The sequence below is a fragment of the Peromyscus maniculatus genome, chromosome 4 (assembly GCF_049852395.1).
Source record: "Peromyscus maniculatus bairdii isolate BWxNUB_F1_BW_parent chromosome 4, HU_Pman_BW_mat_3.1, whole genome shotgun sequence".
In the NCBI taxonomy this organism is placed as follows: Eukaryota; Metazoa; Chordata; class Mammalia; order Rodentia; family Cricetidae; genus Peromyscus; species Peromyscus maniculatus.
In genome coordinates, this window is record NC_134855.1 from 141,217,816 (window position 1) to 141,237,829 (window position 20,014).

At 53.7% G+C, this 20,014-nt stretch overlaps 1 protein-coding gene across 6 annotated transcripts in view; it reads left to right on the forward strand.

Annotated features, from left to right (window-relative positions):
* The first annotated feature begins 4,314 nt into the window (after positions 1-4,314).
* The window catches only part of Sulf2 (sulfatase 2), an 84,753-nt gene continuing 69,053 nt past the window's right edge, over positions 4,315-20,014 (forward strand). Inside the window, exons 1-2 of one of the 6 annotated variants that reach the window (XM_076571145.1) lie at positions 4,945-5,011; positions 6,105-6,188. The gene's annotated coding sequence lies outside the window, so the exon portion shown is untranslated. Of the gene's footprint in view, positions 4,456-4,745; positions 5,012-5,115; positions 5,291-6,104; positions 6,189-20,014 lie in introns of those variants that run through there. The other 5 variants (XM_042276831.2, XM_076571143.1, XM_076571142.1 and 2 more) reach the window with 5 other exon arrangements.

Sequence of the window (20,014 nt, forward strand, 5' to 3'; positions counted from 1 at the left end):
ACCCACCCCACCCACATCTAAGCACTGGAATTACAGGTATGCAGCCACACCTGGCCTTCCACATAGATTCTGGGGGTTGCACTCAGGTCCCCATGCTTCCAAAGAAGGCATTTTCCCAACCAAGCCACCCCCAAGCCCCATAGTCTTCATTCTTAAATGAGAAAACTGAGTAGCGGGTGGAGGGGACCAGTCAGCAAAGGAACCACCTGCTAGTCAGTGGCAGGTTGTTAGGATCTTGGACAGGAGAAGCATTGAGTCATTAACCCACCATCCATAATCACAATCTACAAACTATAATCAAAGCTCAGAAGTGATTTTCCTGGAACTCAATCATAAAACTAGATATACTGTCCCAGAGAAAGCCCTAGATCGAATAGCACTTATGAAGAAATGGATTGTGCATTTCCCCTCAAGAAAACAAAGATCCCAGGGCTGGAGAGATGGCCCAGAAGTTAAGAACACGCTACCTTTGCAGAAGATCAAAGCTGGATTCCCAGCACCCATGTCAGGCTGCTTAGAACTGCTTAGAACTCCAGCTCCAGGAGACCTGATGCCCTGTTCAGGGGGCTCTGACGCCCTCTTCAGGCTGCTGAGGGCATTGCACACACATGCACATACCCACACACAGACACACTTGTAGATAATTAAAAAAAAACTTGAAAAGAAAAACCCTTTTGTTCCACCTTGTCTGCAGAGAGGCCTCTCTCTGCCCAGGGCCTCATGGCTGTTCTTATTATCAGCTCCACCTGTCCTCACACTGTTGGTTCACCCTCGTTTACCAGGGCCACACAGGGGACACAGAGGCACACATTTAAACTTTTTGGCCTGTTTCTCCGAAAACGACCAATGGTATAACATCAAACAATGAGTCCATTGTTTGTCTCCATGACCTGTGGCCTTTGAAGAGTGTCTTAACTGGGGACTGTCCCACGCTTCCCTGGTAAGAACTCACAGTAAACACCATCACTCTTGGAGACTGCTCGCGGCAATTATAGTGGTTTATAATTCTCCTCCCTCTCAAACTAGCCCTTGATTCCTAAATGTGCACTTTTAGGCGTCAGGCGTTAGAATAAATTAGACTCTACAATTACATGTAATTAAAGGGGGAAACGGCTGTGGCGATGCAAAGATAGCTGTGTTTTGCTGAAGTAAAGCCTGTCTGTGACCGTGCGCTGCCCAGGGAGGCCACATGAAATACAATTAGTGTTCTGTTTTAATGGGGACTTGTGGAGCTGTTCTCACTATCACACTATCTGAAGATATATATAAACAGATTCGCGCTAATACCAGGGTATTTCTCCTGACAAGACAACTTGCGTTCTAACTAAGATTTCAGCAGAACTAACCACAAATTCATGCTGTTTTGCAAGACACTCAAGTTTGTATTTTAAAAGCCCTGCAAAGCCCATCTCCACTCAGGAGCTGGGGAGATTGATCTCTACCCTGGGAGGGGGCTCAGGCTTCTCTTGGAGGGGCGAGTCCCAGTCAGACTTGCATGCATTATTAAAGCCACCTGTGCCCCAGAGCATGGGGCCTCAGCCGGGGCCTCCAGTCTGCAGTCATGTTCCTCCGTTAGTGTTTCTCCTTTACATGCCAATTTGTTTCAGACATGTTAAAAGGTTGTCTTTTATAACCCTCGTAAACTACCATCGACTCGGGCCCAGATGGCCAGAAAAGTTTAAACAATCTGACTGGGTTTCAACCTGTGTGCTGGGTTGCAGAGAGGTTCAGAAAGAGGCATGTGGGTTCCCACCATCGCCAGAGAGTCAAGAAAGTAAGACCGGGAAGGACCCCGTAGGGTGGGTAGGACCCACAATGTCCTGTATAGCAAGGGAGTCCCAGAGGGGGAAAGCAAGGCTCGGGGCATCAGAACAAAGTTTGTCAAAGTTAAGCCAACAATGGAGTGGGGGCAGCCTGAGGAGCTTACAAGGCTCCACAGTTGTCCAGCTGGGGCATTTGTAGTGATGACCGTCATCAGGGGCACAGGGAACACAATAGAAAACTGGCCTTAGACCACGTGCTTAGAAAGGCAGGGACAGGAGACTCAGGAAACCCTGAAGGTCCTGAGGACTCTGTTTAGCCCACCCTGGCCAGAGGCAATCGTGGAAGAGACCACGACTCCCCAGGCTGGGGGACATCTGACACTGAAGCCCCTCAGGTCTTCAGACAGACACAGGGATTCTTGAGTGGCGTCAGAAGTCCTCAGCCACCTGGAAGGCGCGGGCCATGTGCTGAGGCCCAGACCAGGGTTAGGAGTTCACTAAGAATTAGGAGAATTCATGTGACCGGAGAGACTTTGCAGACCCTCTGGGTGTCTTAGCTGATGAGAGTCCCATGCATACAGGCTTGTCCTTAAACTCTGTCCTCTCCTCAGTAAAGAATGAGCTGGGGTCAGGTGCTGATGTCGCCGTCACTGGGTTAGATCTTTCAATTGCAACAGCAGAAAGAAAACAGAAGAGAAATCATGTGATATCATCTTCCTCCAGTGCCCAGTCCCAACTGGGTGCCTTCAAGCCTCATTCTTTCCTGGAATTTCTGGTGGACACACCCATCTGCAGAGAGAACCACTGTCTGAAGGACAAGGGTGTGGTCATTCTTGAACTGTTTTGTGGTGTAAATCGCCAACTTCTAGAACATTCTCCAGAACCTCACAGCAAATAGGACGCAGGTTTCAGCCCTGACCCCCCCTCCCTTTCCTGCCCTGATGGGACACTGGGGTCTGGCTAGAAAACCACTGCTGCAGTGAGGTACCTGGTTCAAAGCCAGGCACAGCCTCAGCAGTAGGGCGGAAGGGGACAGGGAGCTGAAAGTCACCTGCCCATCCACTGTGAGCAAGTGGACTGTGACCAAGACCCTAACCTCGCTAAGCATCCACGTTCTCCAAAGTTTGGGAGTGAAAATGTGATGACCAGGTGCAAATGCTCTTCAGATGGCCACAGAACCTGCTGGAACAGTGGTGCTTCCTGGGAGGAGGAGCCCACGGCACATGGGGCCCAAAGTGAGCAGTGCTGTAAATATAAAATTATGTTACAGAGAAAGAAAAGAATACAAAAAGATCGCATTTATACTTGTCTGTTGTTGTTCTGAGTGCCTCTGAGACTGTCTCACTATATAACCTGGTTTGACTTTGGGCAATCCTCCTGCCTCGGCCTGCCTAGTGCTGGGATCACAGGTGTGAGCCACAATAATACTGTTTCAGTTGACTGTACAAAGACATGACGTCAAAACTGATTACACCTGCTTTGCTACCTGTTTGCTTATTTATTTTTGTTTTCTAAGATTTTTCTTTTTCTTTTTTTTTTTTTAAGTGGGTCTCCTGAATCTCCAGCTGGTCTCAGACTCACTAGTAGAAGAAGGTGACCTTGAATTTCTGATCCTCCTGCCTCAGCCTTCCTAGTGCTGGGATAGCAGGCATTCACCACCACACTTTCTAGTGCCAGTTCTCAGAAGTTCTGTCACAGGAGTGGCCTGACACGTGCATTCTCTGAACAGTGGTACAGGGAGTGTAGTGTGGCCCTTCCTGACATGAGCATCCACTGAACGGTGCTCCAGATAACAGGGCCCTTCTTATGCAGCAACGGGGTTCGAAGAAATGGGGCGGATGCCAATTTTTTTAGTTCATGAAAGCAAATACTTGGACCTTCTGTATCCAGCCACAACTGTACAACTGACTGGCCAAAGGTGGGACCCACCCCTGCCTTAGAAAGGCAAGTTCAGGATTAGTACAAAGAGGAATCTAGAGCCCTCCACCCAGTCAAAACAATCCATTTGAACTTTAGCTAAACAGCAAAGATTTTTTTTTCTAATCTCCATGGGTCCCTGTTATTTTTACTTATTAAACTTGACAACACTATCCATCAGGAAACTAGAAAAATCCCACCAGGGAACGGAGGATTTGGAAAATAAGTACAGCCTGGGGTTTCAGATACAACGCCAGAGCTCAGCTTCTTGGGTTCAGATCCTGATCCATTGCTTGTAACTGTCTGACCTTGGGCCAATAACTTGGAACTGCTCTATGTCTTGGTTTCAGTGTCTATAAATGGATAGAACACCATGGAGGATTGTCAGGGTTACGTTCCCACTCGAGGCCAGCGCTCTTCCCCCAAAGGGTCAGTTCCCCCCAGCTTGTCAGCTTTGCTTTCGGCAGCCCTGGCAGACTCTGTGGCCTCTCTTCACCCACCCCAGGCAGCCAGTGCCCCTCAGGCCTCTGTGGCTGGGGGACGGCAGAAACCGTGCAGACAGCACCACCTGGAGTCGAGTTTTCCCTTTACCGAGGGAGCCTGCCTCCCCCTTTCTTTCCCACTCCCGGCCCATGTCTGGGCAACGCTTCTGCTTTCGCTTGAGCTCAAGTTAATTTCTCAGAGAGCTTCGGAGGCGCGTGGGAAGGTCCCGGGCGCGTGGGCAGTTCCTCCCGCGATCTAGCTTGGGGATCAGCCCGAGCCGGCGTCTCCAATGGCAAGTGTGTGCGTGTGTGTTTAGAGGCGAGCGCTGGGCTTTCAGCAAAGGCAGCCGGGTGTTTGCAAACCAGGGCGAGCTCCTGTGAAAGCGGATAAAAGAAAACATTTATTAACGTGTCATTACGAGGGGCAGCGCCGGGCCGGGGCTGTCGCACGCCTCAGGGAACACTTGGCTCCTCGCGGCTAGGAGGGAGGAGGACGAGAAAGCGGAAAGAGGCTGGATTCTCTGCGCGCCAGCCCCGGGGCCTGATCCATGGCCCTCGCGACTTCGCGCCAGTGTCTGGTGGACTAAGAGATGCGCCCCCGGTCCGAGTGGCACACACGCGCGCACACACGCACGCGCGGTCCCGGCTCGCCGGCAGCTTGCTGCTCAGCGCACATCGGCTTCAACTCCGCGCCCAGGGCGAGCGGGAGCGGGTGCGGGTGAGTGCGCCCGGGGCCCGCGAGGGTGCGCGCTCGGCGGCGGGAGCGCGGCCGGCCACCGGCTCGGCAGGCAGCAGGCCGGGAGCCGCTGGGACATCGGGCCGGGGCGCGGGGCGACCGCGGAGCCGGAGGTGAGGCGCGATGGCTGGGTCGCAGGGTCCCCGGCGGGGCGGGAGGCGGCCGGGTCTCGGGTCCTGGCGCGCGCGGAACCCGGGGCGGGCGGGCGGGGCGGAGCAGAAGCCGGGATGCGGCGGCGGCGGCCGGAGCAGCGGCAGCGCGGAGTCCCCTACGCCCCGCGGCCCGGCCCGGCTGCGGCAGAGGCGCGGTGAGGCCGCGGGAGCCGCGCGGTGAGTGGGGCGCGGGACCCGGGTCGGGCCCGGATCACGGATTCCGGGGCGAGCACGGCTCAGGTGAGCCCACCGGGTCCCCCGCCGCCCGACTCCGGGAGGGTGGCACCGGGAGGCTTCGGCGCCGGCTGGCCACAGGGGGCTGACCGGTTTGACCCCGTCTGTGAGGCTGGGCAGCTGGGGGAGGACTTCTCGCCGCGCCCCGGTGATCCCCAGGGTAGGGCGCCTGGACCCGAGGGCTGCAGGAGCATGGCCGGGTTGACCCCTTGGGGTTTAAGACTCAGAAGGCCAGCTAGATGCCAGGCCACGTGCAGCTTGTCTGGGCAGGACCGGAGCAAGCAGGGACTAGGAACTCGCGGAACCGAGGACAAATGAAATCGAAAAACTTCTCCCGCGCCAGGTCAGACCCATCGCCCTGCAGACCTGCGTCCGCGGCGAGTTCCAGAAGCCCGAAGGGGACGCTGCAGCGGGGACTGCGAGTTCATTTAGAGTAGTTCATTCATTCATTCGACAAGCATTTATGGAGCTTTGAGCGTGCCAGGCACGAAGTGTTACCCAGGGAAGCGTGGATGGCAGTGTTAGTCCCTGCGAGGGCAGCTGGTGGCGAGCGGAGAGACTCAAAGTGGGCAGATGAAGGGAGCCACCCGCGGTTGGTGGCCTGTCTGGCGGGGCTCCTGAGAGCCTGTCTCCCCCCACAGTAGGAATGGTCTGCAGAGTGTGGTTATGGTGACCCCCACCTCTCCCCACTTCCTGAAAGTTCTGAGCGGCCCCACCCCTTCTGAACTGGCTCTCTTGCAGCTTGTTTTAATCACTTTTTGAGTTAAAAGTCAATATTTAATTAACCAAGTAATTACATTCAGCTTACGTTTGATTCTAGATATTTGCTGTGTCTGTGGGGACGGCTGCCCTCTCCATCTGTCCCTGCCTCTTTCCCACGGTACACCCCCAGGCTACTCTGGAGGTGAGTGACGGAGAGCAGGTGACACCGGCTTTCCCTAGGGACACCCCGGATTTTCTCTCTCTCCGAAATTGTTCATCTTGCAGTTTGTGGTGACCCGTGACAGGGTCCAGCTCGTTGCCCAAAGGTGATCAACTAAGATACAACCATTGATTAAAAGGGGGTGGGAGACCTGGAGACCCCTCCCCCTAAGATGCTCCACCCGGCCTGGCTAGTCCTCAGGGAAATCAAAACAACCTGTTTCTACTTGGTTTAGTGTTGAAATCAGCAGTTTGTTGATGACGGTGTTGGCTTGGCCGATGGCATGCTGGACCCGCCGTCCCTGCCCTGGCTGAGAGGCAGTGTGGCTTTGGACTTTGTGCAACCCTCTTGAGGTTTTTGTTTTATTTGAATTTATGGCTTTTTCTGAAACCTTAATAGCATGTTAGGTTTTCAGAGTTAAGGGTGGAAGGTAAGTAGGTTTGCTGAGACATGGCTGGCCCGAAGAAGGAGCTGAGTGCACCCATGTGCAGTCTGTGTGCCCCTGAGTGCCTCTCTGCCCCCCTGGCCCACTCGGGCATCATTCAAGGACCCCAACCCATGTGCAATTTCACACCGGATGTTCGAAATGCCTTTTGACTGGGGAATTGAGTCTCCTGTGTCTGGCCTCGGTGGCTTCTGGCCCCTGGGTCAGCGGGAGATTATCACTCAGCCGTTATCTTTTCTTAGACTCTGCCCTCTCTGAAGACCTGAGGCCCTTCCTGCCTACTTTCTGACCAGTTCAAAGAAGTTTCCCTTTCACCCCAAAGATAGCAGACAGGAAGTGTTTAGGCCCTCAGCCATCGGTCACGCACCCACACATAGTCCTCCGAGAGCTGGGGCTTGAATGTGGTGCTCAGTGGGACATTCCTCAGGCTCCAGGTCCGCTTTGATCCACAAGGGGCTTAGTTATTTTCTAAATGCAGGGGGCAAGGAAAGACCTGACCAGTGAAACAGGAAAGCTGAGGAAGTTAGAAACCCTTCCAAATCCTTTCTCTTCTCTAAGAACCTCCAACGTTTTGGAAGCGGGGAGTAGGGAGGTGTCCTGGTTTGTATTTTTGTTGTGATTTTCCTTAGGTTGTTTTTTTGCCTCTTTTCTTCCCCAGCTGGTCTCCCTCCCCTGATCTAGATGCAAAGGCTCTCGCAAATGTGGCCAATGAGAAGCACGCTGCCATGAGGATTTTTAGCTCTTGGGCAGCACAGGGAAAGAGGCAGGACACTGTAGGAGTGGGACCCTCTTGTGGCTGCTGGCGGAGTGGCCTCAGAGGGGGTCCCAGGCACTTGGTTTCAGTCTGGGCTCTGTGTGTCAGTGGATAAGGAAGTGGGTCTCTCCATGGTGACCTGCAGGCCACGACAGTCAGGCTATGGCCAGCCCCCGGGACAGGCCTAGTAGGGACCCCGGCAGATGCCCATGATCCAGCCGGCTTCAAGGCGCTATCTAATTGGGAGATCATTAAGATCATTATAATTAATTGGCATCCTGATAAATGGCGTGATTGCCTAATTGGGGCGGTTGCTAGGGAACTAGACCTCACTTGGAGCCTAGAGGGGAAGAGGCAGTGGCTGGCTGCAGTTGGGCGCTGGGGTTACAGACCCTGCAGTTCATGGGCGGGAAGCCAGAACCGTATCACCCCCATCGGCTGGCAGCTGCTGAGTGTGGTTGCAGATGTAATGGGGGCTGCAATCAGGACCCTTTCTCTTGCAAGCCATTGAAAGGGGGGCTCTGAAATCACTTGGAGGCCTCTCGAGGGGCCCCGAATCCTAAAGCAGCCCTGGCATCAGGCACTGCTGAATCGGGGCTCAGCATTTGCCATAGACGCCGCCATTCTTCCATCTCCGCTCTGCCCTCTGCCTCGCTCTGTGCCTTCTTCAGCACTGACACTGCAGTCTCTGGCCGCCCCAGGCTGGGTGTTTAAGACAGCCAGTCTGTCTGGCCACCTGCCCAGCCATGACATGGGGGCGTGTGACTCAACCGTTCTGTGCCTCTGTGTTCTTATCCAACAAGTGACGAGAGTTAAGTCCTCACACCCTTCCCTGAGTCTGTGGACCAGAGTGAGGTCATCCACACCGAGTGCTTAGTGTCTGTCCCAGGTAAACCTTGACCGTCACCATACTGGAGATGCCCGGACGATGCCACTGAGTGACTGCCCTCACACCTCTGTCGTCACCGCCCAGTAGAAGCAAGTCTCTTTGCAGCGACAGTCCCCTGAGCCCCCAGATACCCTCCCATGAGACCGTTAACGCGTGCACTAGCTGAGATAGTAAGTTACCTGTGCCTCAGACCACAGTCTGGATGGGAGGTGTGGGGGAGGTGGCTGCTGGATCTCACAAACTGGGGGGTCCCCTGGAAAAGGGAAGTCTGGCCATTTGGGAAGCTAGGAGCCCCCTGTATGGGCAGCCATGGTCAGAGGAGCCTGTCTGTCAGCATCCTGGCTGAGGTGAGAACCACAAGGACACTACCACCCTTCCCTTTCCACAGGGTGCTCGGGAACCTAGTTTAGTGGCTTCAGTAGAGACAGCTGCAGCCTGGCTTTGATCCAGGGCTTTCTGGGGGCTGAGTTTGCCTGGCCCTACTCCGTGAAAATCATCTTGAAGTGTTTGTTTAAAAGATGTAAAGTCCTAGGGAGGGAGCAGGACACCCTGCATACGTTCGAGTCGGCAAAGGCTTGGAAGAGGGCTTGGTCGACCTGTGGGGGTAGCAGTGTACGTGGAGTGCTCTGGATGAGAACAGGGATATAGAGGTGTCCAAAGGCACGCCTGCCTTGAACGTGACAACCTTCTTGGTATTGTACAGGTCCTATTACTACATGATCCCACTACCACACAGGCCCCAGTACCACAAGGGCTCAAGTATCCCATGGTTCCCAGTACCTTATGAGTCCCAGTACCACAGGTCCAGTACCTCATGGGGCTCAGTACCTCATGGGTCCCAGTACCTCATGGGTCTCAGGACCTTATGGGTCCCACTACATTATGAGTTCTAGAGTACTTCATGGGTCCCAGTACATTATGGGTCTTAGTACCTTATGAGTCCCAGTACTTCATGGGTCCCAGTACCTCATGGGTCTCAGGACCTTATGGGTCCCACTACACCATGGGTTCTGTAGTGCCTCATGGGTCCCAGTCCCTCGTGAATCCCACTGCCTCATGGGTTGCAGTACCTTATAAGTCCCAATAGCTCATGGATCTCTGTTGCTAGAGTTTTCCGCCTTGCCCACAGTCAGGACAAATCTTTTTTTTTTTTTTTAAGAGAAAGCCGAGAGGTCAGAGCTCAGAGCTAAAATCTCACCCTTCCCCTGCGGTGGCCCAGCTTCCCGAATGAGGGTCCTCTTTCCTGTCTGTTCGTCTATTTAAAGTATTTTGTTCTGCCTTCTCATTGGTTGTAAACCCAAACACGTGATTGCCTCGTCACTGTCTGAAGGTACAGCCCCCTAGGTCTTAAAGGCATATGTCTCCAATGCTGGCTATATCCCTGAACACACAGATATCTATGGGATTAAAGGCGTGTGCCACCACCGCCACACACTCTTGCTATGGCTCTAATAGCTCTGACCCCCGGGCAACTTTATTTATTAACATACAATCAAAATCACATTTCAGTACAATTAGATTACCACCACAGATCTCAGTATCCCATGGGTCCCAGTACCACAGGTCAGATAAACTCCTGTCACTAGTAAGCACCTGACAAGGCTGGGTGCTGCCTGAAGACCTAGCCCAGAAAGAGAGAACCCAGTCCTCCAGAGGGGAAGGCCCCAAGAGCAAGCAGTAAACAAGGCCACTGTCAAGGCCGTTCGTAACAGGCTCCAAAAACCAGCAATGAAATCCAAGGCAGTCTCACAAGCATGGAGCACAGCGAGGCAACTTCAGGAGATGGTCCAGAGAGGCCTTCCTAAAGAGGAGACCTCTGAGCCGTGGCCTGAAGTGTAGGAAGAGGCTAGCCTTGGAAGAGCTAAGGAAAGAGCATTTGAGGTGGTAGGGAGGACGTGGACACCCAGCGGAGTAGGGCGAGCCATGAGTGAGTTGTGGAGGGAAGGGCAAAAGTATGACATCCAGACTTTATTTTAAACAACGTGGAAAACCACAGGAAGTTTTCCCATGGGAGCCAACCTGTGTTTCAAAAAGCTTTGGCTAACGTAAGCGGCAGGCTTGATTCTAAGAAGTGGGGACGCAAGGCCCAGGGCCATCAGCAGCTATGGGGGAACCAAGAGTGGCCACAGGACAGAACCATGGTGATGGTTGGGGTTGGTGCAGTGGAGAGAGATTTGGGGTGTGGAGCCAGCAGGACTTGAGTGGGTCCAGAATGAGGAAGAGCCATTGGTTCCCAATCAAGGGTGCTCTTGCTGGCCAGGGAACATACAGTGATTGGTGGAGACAGTTGTGAGTGTCACAAATATGACGTCTAGTGGATGCTTCTCAGCATCTTCCCCTGCTCCAGAGGTCCCCACCTCGAAGAGTGACCACAGCGCTGAGTGTGGTGACCCTAGTGCAGTGACCAGGTGGCCTGGGACAGGGTGGTCCCTAAGCAGTGTGAGGAGGGGCAGGAGGGAAGGTTCCCTCTCCAGTCCGTGCACACGTCTCAAGTCTTGGACGTGCAGGACTGTAGTCTGCTGAGGTTGGCGACCTGAGTTTGGGGGCCACTGTGCTTTCCAGGTATTTTCAGCCGCGTGGCTAGACAGGTTTACAAGGGAGAAGTTCTATTTGATTCCCTGGTGTGGTCCCCTGTCCCCAGGGCCTGTCACACACCTATTTGATGAATATTTCTGGACACCCCACTGGCTCCCCTCTGACATTCCTGGGAGAGCTAAAAAGCGCTGGCTGAGCTTCACATGACTAATTCCTCACTGCTGGGTGATTGGCAGAGGCCTTCTGGGAATCGCCTGGCATGGCGGGGCATCTCCACCCTGGCAGGTGGCATAATGCCTCCTGAATAGAGTCTCCGGTCTCAAGAGGATTGCCAAACGCACATGGGCTCAGTGGCAGGGGGCCCCAGACTCATAGCTCCATGTTATGAAAAACGTGGCCCCCTGCTTTCCACACTGGGCCCCACTGGAGACAGCCCTCCATTCCAGCCCAGACTAAAATCCTCAAGCTAAGCAGTCTGTGGGGCCAGGGGGTGGGGGAGGCTGAGGCCATACGCTGGGGACCTCAAGCAGGGACATAAGATGTGTTTAGCCAGGTGGATGCCAGATGTGGCTGCAAAGTGTGTTGCTGACAGCTCTTCTTATTGGCTCACGGCCCAGACCCCAGCAGGAGTCTGACCTACCTTGGTAGCCAGAGAGGTGGGGATCTGAGCAGATAGCCTAGGGAAATTCAGGAGTCTGTGCTTGGTGAACACTGCCTATCGCCACTCTGGAGACCCATGCTGTCTGCAGACTTCTGAAGGCCAGCCACTAAGTTGGATGTCTCAGAGAACAGGGAAGCCGACCAAGATCGTTATGATAGCTCAGAGTCCAATCGAACGTGGGCTCATGATGCTTTACAGTAAAATGGGATTCCTGGCTTAGTGTTCTGGGCAATTGAAGTTTCTATTTCTCACATAACAAAAAGTTTCAAGCAGGGGAGAGTCCAAGTCTTGTCTTTTTGATAATATCTTCGTAATGTCTGTCCTTAGTATGTCTTTCACCTTCTCGCCTCTTGGTTTCACTGTGGCTGCCACAGCTCCAGTCATCAAATCTCCCTTCAAAGTAGGGATATAGGACAGAACTACTTGCTCTTTTTTTTTTCCCCAAAAAGCAAAATCCTTCTGAAAACATCCTGCAGCAGGCTTTGCTCTGTGTCTCTTCGGCCCCTGCCCGCCTGTTGTACTGGATTCGAAACCAAACACCGCGAAGGATAAATGGGACTCTGCTGATGGTCTTAGCTCAATGCTTCCCAAACCAGCAGATCAAACAACTTCTGTTTTCAGCAAGTGCTTTGAGGCTAGGGTTATGTGGAAGGAATTCACAGATAACATATCTACACAGTCATCAGTGAAATTCCCTGATTACAAGGGAAAGGAAAAACAAAGGCAGGGTGGCTGATAATTAAACCTGGTGAACACACACGCAGCCCGGACACCTGAGCAGGACACCGGGGTGGGACACCAGGGCGGGACACCAGGGGCAGGACACAGCCAGGGAGGCAGAATCAGGAGGATCCCTGAAGCTTCCTGGCCAGCTAGTCTAGCCAAATTGTTGAGCTCCAGGTTCCATGAGAGGCCCCGTCCCCAAAAGTAAGATTAAAGGAGACAACTGATGTCACACATAGCCACATACCCATAAAACCATGCAACTTTATAAAATGGTGGACAGTTGGCCAAATTTCCCAAGTGAAATGGATTTTGGTCTTCCCTTGGCTTATTTGGGTGTAGGATAAGAAGCATGCCGAAGTAGTCTTGTTTGTGGGCAACAGTTCTTTTCTTGGCTCTGGGAGCTGCCAGGGGCTTCTTTTCTTTTCTTCTCCTCCTTTTTTTTTTTTTTTTTTCCCTTTTGGTTTTTTGAGACAGGATTTCTTTGTATAGCCTTGGCTTTCCTAGAACTCACTTGGTAGCCCAGGCTGGCCTGGAACTCACAGAGATGCACCTGCCTCTGCCTCCCGAGTGCTGGGATTAAAGGTGTGTGCCACCACCGCCCAGCACCAGCCGCTTTCTCATCTGCAACACTGTCGGGCAGAAGTTAGGAAGGTATACTGGAACTTGGGTCTCTCGGTGCATGCTTGTAATCCGAGTACTCAAAAAGCTGAGGCAGGAGGATCATACATAGGGAGTTCAAGGCCAAGTCCAAGATACATGAGATTCTATCCCCCCAAATCAAAACACCCTTCCTTAAAGTTGTGTTAAAATGAGTGGCAGCTGTTCCTGGGTGTGTGTCATAAACAGCCCAATAGTCCTGCACCTCGTCAGCACTCCAGTCAGTCATGTGGTGACTCAGATGTCCTCACACATTCCCCGGGTGCCTTCTCGGACAATGGGAGCCCCCCGCCCCGCCCTGTGAACATGGGCTTACAGCAGTGCCCATTTGGAGGGGGTCTTCGAGCCAAAGGCATCTACCCCAAAGATGCCTGTAGCGCCTCTTCCCACACCACCCTTCTGTGACAATGCAGCCAGCAAGACAAGTCCAGCCTCTGCCAGACAGGGCCACGTGGTCTACAGTTGGTCTTGGGATCACTGGCTCCTCCCCAGGATGAGCTGGAGCAGGGTAGAAGAGACTCCGTCCCAAGTGGTCACAGTGTCAATGAAAGACAACAGCTCTAATCAGAATGCCTTGCCCAGCTGGGCCTCTCAAGAGCTGTATGCAGATGGGCGAGTCACTCTCCCTCACTGAGTCTCTGTCACCAGCCCTGGAAACTGGAACCGTTGTAGCAGCCTGTTCCCCAAGTAGCTGTGGGGACCTAGATCAAGGCCTGGGCATGGCGGCCTCGGGACAGAAAAGCTGGCTTCCAGTGATCGCTGCCTATTCCTGCTCTTCTCTGAGAATCCTTCCTCAGCTTTTGGAGTAAGGTTGGCTGTGTCTTTGGGGCACTGGCTCTAGGGAAGGCCATTTGCCTCCTGGTGACAGGTGAGCACAGTTCAGTGGGTCCCCCAAAAAAGGCATCATGGGACGGACTGCTCCTCTATGCCATGTCTGCTGGAGCCCCACCTGCCTCTTCCAGGCCCCATGGACACCAGCCCAGGGAAAAAACTGAGCTCAGGGCCTGGAGCCCATCCTGAGAACTCAGGGGGGCACCTCTCACCATGAGCACAGGCAGATGGTTGGGAAAGGGAGGTCCTCACTGTCTCCAGAGGACCCAGACTCTCCCAGGGCCTTGGCCACACCCTGAATGGTTAAGCAAGCGCTGTTGGAATCACAGTCCAGGCCTCGAGGTGCTTAGCAGCTGCCCAGGAAATGCCAATGTTCTGTACCGTTGAGAACCACAACAGCAGGAGAGAAGGCTCAGGTGTGCTGCCCTCTGCCAAGTCCCAAAGGGGCTCCTGGAGGTGGCATGTATCCTGAAGCAGCCTATGCCAGGGCCTGCCATTCCTGTAATAAAATAAAATCCAAGCTCGGTCCACCCTGCCCTATCTGCCTCCGCCCCAATTACCTCTAAGCCTGTTACCTGCCTCTTTGCATCCCCATATACTGGCCACCTCTCTGTCCTCAGATGTTGGAAGCTGTCTCCAGCCCTAGGGCCTTGGCACTTGGGTAGTCCCCACTCTGACCTGCTTTTCCTCCATAACTTCACTTCGGGCTCCTTCGGGCTCAGCTGCGATGTTACTCTAGAACAATAGTATTTCCTTTGGAATTCTCCGCACTTATTTGTCGTTGTCCGTCCCGTGTGTGTGTGTGTGTGTGTGTGTGTGTGTGTGTGTGTGTGTGTGTGTCCCACCCACCCACCCCCAGCTAAAAGTAAGCCCCGAGTAGTTAGCACTTGTTAGATCTAGGCCCAGCCCTGCAGGTGCCCAGGAAGGAGACCTGTGGGTCATGGCTGAAAGGAATGCAGCCTTCGTCCTTGCTGCAAGGTGACTGACTTGCTCCTGGTCTGGAAGTCCAAACCTGTTTGTCACCAGTCCAAACCTGTTTGTCACCGGCAGAGAGCAAGCTTGAGGCGGAGCTGGTTGGACATGCCCACGGGGCCGGTGGAAGAGAGCTTATTCCCCTGGTGCCCCAGCAGGGACAGTAGGTCCCACACAAGAGCTGGTCATTCTTGGGCCGCTGGCAAGTGAAAGTTCACCTTTAAGGCAGGTGTGGCCGTGGAGGTCACATTACCTCCCCTCCTAGCATCTAAGCCCATCCCAAGATGAGCTCTGGCTGGGCTCCTGTGGACCCAGGATGTTTCAGGACTGGAGCAGTATCCTGCTTCATGTATGGGGGCTTGTGCCTGCAGACCCAGCATTCGGGAGGACTGCGAGTCCCGGGCCCTGTCTAAAAGTACAAGAAGTGGGGTGAGTGGAGGGGGGAGGCATCCCAGGCTGCCTATCAGGGCCTGTGTTTGGCTCATGGACACTTTGGCTTTTATTTTCTTCATCCGTGTGTCACTTTGAACCTTTTTGAAAAATCAATTAATACATTGTTGCAGGGTGGAGGTGGAGCATGACAAGGTCTTGCTACATAGCCCAGGCTGACCCGGAACTCAGAATCCTCCTGCCTCTGTCAGCCTCCCAAGTGCTAGAATTACGTGCATATTTTTAAAGTTATAGTTTTCAGCTTCTTCTGAAACTTGAGGGCTGGGGGACAGTGTGGGCCCTCTCAGGCCACCTGAGTGCTTCTGGTTGGTTTTCTCAGTGGAGCAGGCCTTGGTTCTCACACCCGCCGGAAACAAAGCTTGAGAGGGGGACCAGGAGCGGTGGCCCGTGTCAGACCCCCTCCTCCCAATTATAAGGCCCGCACAGATGTTAGCACCTGCTGCGACACACTTCCAGAGACAACACACAAGTGTGTTTGTAGTGGTATTAAAATCTTACACCTAGCAGGTAGCACACACCTGTAATCCCAGCACCCAGGATGTGGAGGCAATAGGATCAGGAGTTCAAGGTCATCCTTGGCTAAATATCAAGTTCAAAATTTAGTCTGGGCTACATGAGACCTATTCTCAAAAAAAAAAAAAAAGAAATTAATTAAATTAAATCTGCCCTCTACTTATTGCTTGACACTTAGTCATCCCATAAATCTTTAGAAGCAAGAAGTTAATCATCTCTCTCTAGTAAGGGGGGAAACTGAGGCACTATATGGACAGCTGCTGCATGGGTAGTTCACTGAGCTTGGTCATCTTTCCATCTCCATTGCTGGGCTTCGAAGCATTTGGGTGGACGTGGTAGCAGCTCTCTTGTGTTCTGGGGGTGCTATGGGTTGCCAGTGGTCTGCTTTGGGTGACCCTAGCTGGGATGTCCAAACTGGCTGTGCCCAGCGGGCCCACACCTAGTGCTGGTCATAGCATGCGTTCCTCAGCCATGCTGAATCCCACATGTCTGTGTGGCCTGGGCAGCCTCATGGCGTGGTGTTCTCTGTGAAGTCTGGCTTCAGAAGGTGCAGAAATGAGAGCTTCGGAGTCCTAAGCCTTACACTGGTCCTGCGTCACATTGGCCATTTTCTCTAGGTCAGAACAGGGTGAAGAGCCACACGGTTTCCTGGGGTGGAGACTCTACAAGGGTGTGGCTGCTGGGCAGAGTCTTCAGAAGTAACAGCAGCTCGCCCGTCCCAGTGCCTGCCTCAGAAACCGGATTCATCGGAAGGCACTGGAAGTCTCAGGGGTTCGTAGGAGGGCTGGGCTTAGGAGAGGGCAGGACACGGTCTGGAAGACTCTGAGGGACTCTAAGCAGGAGTTGCCAGCCTTCTGGAGTGGGGGAATTCAGGAGGACCACTTACACACACACACACACACACACACACACACACACACACACACACACACACGCACGGGGGGGGGGGGGGGGGGGGGGGAGGTCCTTGCCCTAAGCACTATCTGGGAGGCCTGAGCTCAGGAAGAGTCTCATTGGCTGGCCCTGGCCACAGGGCCACCCTTGGTCGGGGAGTATATCCTCTAGAGAAAATTGGGGTACTGTTTTCCAAAGACAGAAGGGGAGCAGATGCTTCTCGTACAGGAAAAAAACGAAGTCTTTGTGGCCCTTGCCAAGGTGGAGCAGCTCTGTCTCAAAGGATGGGATTTTTTTTTAAAGGCCAGCAGGTCCATGGCAACCTTTCTTGTTCCCAGGGCCTCTGCTGAGGTACCACTGAGGTCTGGAAGCCCCTCTCCATAGCTCAAAGTCAACTCCCCTCATCCTGCTGCACCTCAGTGTCCTTGTCTGGAAAATGAAGATGTTGGTCGTGGGCCCTCCCAGCACCCTGGATGCTAGACACGCCCCAGTCCCCCTTTGGACCTGGGATGCTCACCTGTCTTTCTTCCAGTCCCAGAATGGACCTACTTGCAGACACCCCAGTTGATGCCTCCCAGTCCATGGGCAACTGCCCCAGCTCATGGGACCCACAGCCTCCTCCCTGATGGCCTCCTCTCACATATCCGTCCACGAGGCACCCGGGGCAGGACGTGGGGCCCATATGTTCTCTATCCATCCCACCCCTAGCTGGTTATTTGGTCAAAGGGACTTCAGGTGGCTGTCCCACCTGTGTGTCCCAGCCTCTGGAATGACCAGGAGCATTGGGCTGTTTATATTGGCTCAGGATGGGATGCTCAGCCAGGCGTCAGGCAGAAGGAAAGAAATGACTGGGCTATTAATCCCGGCAGTCAGAACGCCCCACCGCTGCTGGATGGTCTTCCTGAAGACCACAGCGGCACCCACAGCCAGAACCCCCTGTGCTGTGTGTAGGGCATGCACGGGGCAGGGGAAGTGTGGGGCTGAGATGGGGCTGAGATGGGGCGAGAGGCCGGGATGGTCAGTCCCACTGAACGCCAGCCCGCAATTAGGCGTGAATAACGACTCTGTTCTTGGGCTTTATTGCTTTTGGCTCCGGGCCTTTTTCAGAAATAACTGTAACTCCTGCCAAGGAAGCTTTTGTCCTCAGCTGAGAGGCGAGAACAAAGAACAGAGGTGGGAATGTCCTATCTGATTCTAGTTCCCCGAAACACCCAGGAAGGACAGCAGGCGTGGCCGCCACAGGCACGGGCTAGGACACAGCTGTGTCCACCCTCAGCTGTGGCAGCCAGCCACTCTCCTGCATGCTTCTGCCACGCAAGATTTTTGTGCTTAATCCAATCATGAGGCCTTTGCCTTTATTAGCGTTCTTGTGTTTGGTGTGGCTCGGGAACGGGTACCACAGGGCGCGTGCCAAAGTCGGGTGACAGCTTTGTGGAGCTGGGTCGCCTACCTCCGTGTGGGTTCCAGGATCGGAACCCAGGTTAACCAGCTTTTGTACTCAGTGTCTTTGCCACTGAGCCGTCCCACCGGCTCTTTCATGTACCTTTCCTTTGTTTAGGAGGTATTTCATGAGCATCACCTGGGACACCCAAGGCCCGAGGGTCCATTAATCCCCAGCACATGGAGGAAGGGAAGGAGGGGGAGGCAACATTTCAGCTATAACCAGCTTCTCCACGCCTTCGAGTCTCAGCTCAATGGCACCTCCTCCCAGAGGCCTCCTCGGATTGACTCTCCAGCATCACCCTGTCAGCTTCCTTCAGAGCTCTCGGGAGACTCTGAAGTTCCTCTTCATTGGTTCATCCTCTGTTGCCCTCACCAGAACACCAGCCCCGCCTCGTATCCCCTGCAGTACCCATGTATGATGGCTAGCACGTACATGCGGGTGCTTAGGAAACAACCATTGGCCTTGAAGATTCCTCGCAGCTGCCCAGCCAGCTGCAGAGGGGCCTTGTGGTCTGTGGGTTTAGAACCAACTGGCTTTTCCCTGTGCCCTGTCTCCTAAATCTAGGTCCTTTGTCTTTTTGTTTTTTAATATTTATTTAACTTTTAGTTATATGTATGTGTGTAGGGGTTGTGTATGTGAATGCAGTACCTGCAGAGGCCTAAGGCATAAGAGCCTTTATGAGCAGCTAAATGTAGGTGCTGGGAACTGAACTCAGGTCCTCTGGAAGAGCAGTATGTGCTCTAAACCACAGAGCCATCTCTCCAGCCCCTAGGTCTTTCACTCCAGTTTCCACGTTGCCCCTGGGGCATCTGTGCCCATGTCCTCAACTATAGACAAAGGCCACTGCATACAGGTGTCCCCAATTGACCTAGACTCTTTTTGCAAGGCAGTCCCCACCCCAGGGTCACATCCCACCCTGTGGGAGGTTGTCTTGTCTCTTACAAATGAGAAGGAGTTTAGAACCAAAGCCGTGGAAAGAAATCGATGTTTTCTTGAACTTTAGATGGGGAAGATAGTTCCATCTTTCCCAGATGTCTCTAGGAGGGTGTGTCGGGAGAGCCCGGCAAGACAGCCTGTCACCGTAGCATACCTGTGACGGAGGCAGGCGGGTCACACAGTGAGATCTCTCTCCCTCTGAAAACCAGAAGCCAGGTCTGGGGATGCAGCTTGGTTGGTGGAGTCCTGTCCGACATGCACGGAGCCCTGGGGTCCAGCACTGCACACACCGAGTGTGGTGCGTGTGTCTGTAACCCTAGCACTCGGGAGGTGGGAACAGGATGGTCAGAAACGTCAGGGTTACCGTTGGCTACTTGGTGACTTCCAGTGAGACTTGACCCTTAAAAACACGAAGTAAACAGGTTGTCAGGGTCACTCACACCTGGTGTCGGCCTTTCCTGCCCTCTGCACCCTGGCATCACGGCTTTCCCCCTACTGGGTCATCCAAAAGAGAGAGAGCTGGGGTATCCTGGTCACCCAGACTTCCTGGGGTTCTGAGGAATCTATAAGATGGGCATGGGACAAGTTTTATACCCATGACAGGCAGCTCACTGTAGGGGAGGGACACTGGGGTATGGCCTGTGGGCCCTTGTGTTATGTGTTTTTGAGAAGGACCAGAGCCTTCTCTATAGTGTTCGTCTATACTGTGATCGCTAGACTCTTCCATGGAGAGGCAAGATTCATGCCCTCTGCCCTGAGATCAGGCCAGCTACGTCACACACGTCAAGAGAATGAATGGCTGGAGTGCAGAGCCATGAAAAGGAACAGGCAGCTCCCCGGGTGCTCGATACCGGCTGTGGAGCCCTCACTTGGCCCCTCCCAGAACCCACCAGGCCAGACACTGGCCACATGCAGGCTTGCTCAGCAGCCAACACATAACCCAGGCACCGCTCTGGAGCCTTGCCAACCATGACCACCAACAGAGCAGAGAGCAGCCATTCTTCACGAGTCTCTGAAAATAAGTGAATTTGACTCATGTCCAGAACCGTTGGGAGGAAGCTGACCTTAAAAAAAGAGAAAGCGGCCCACAGCTGAAGGAGC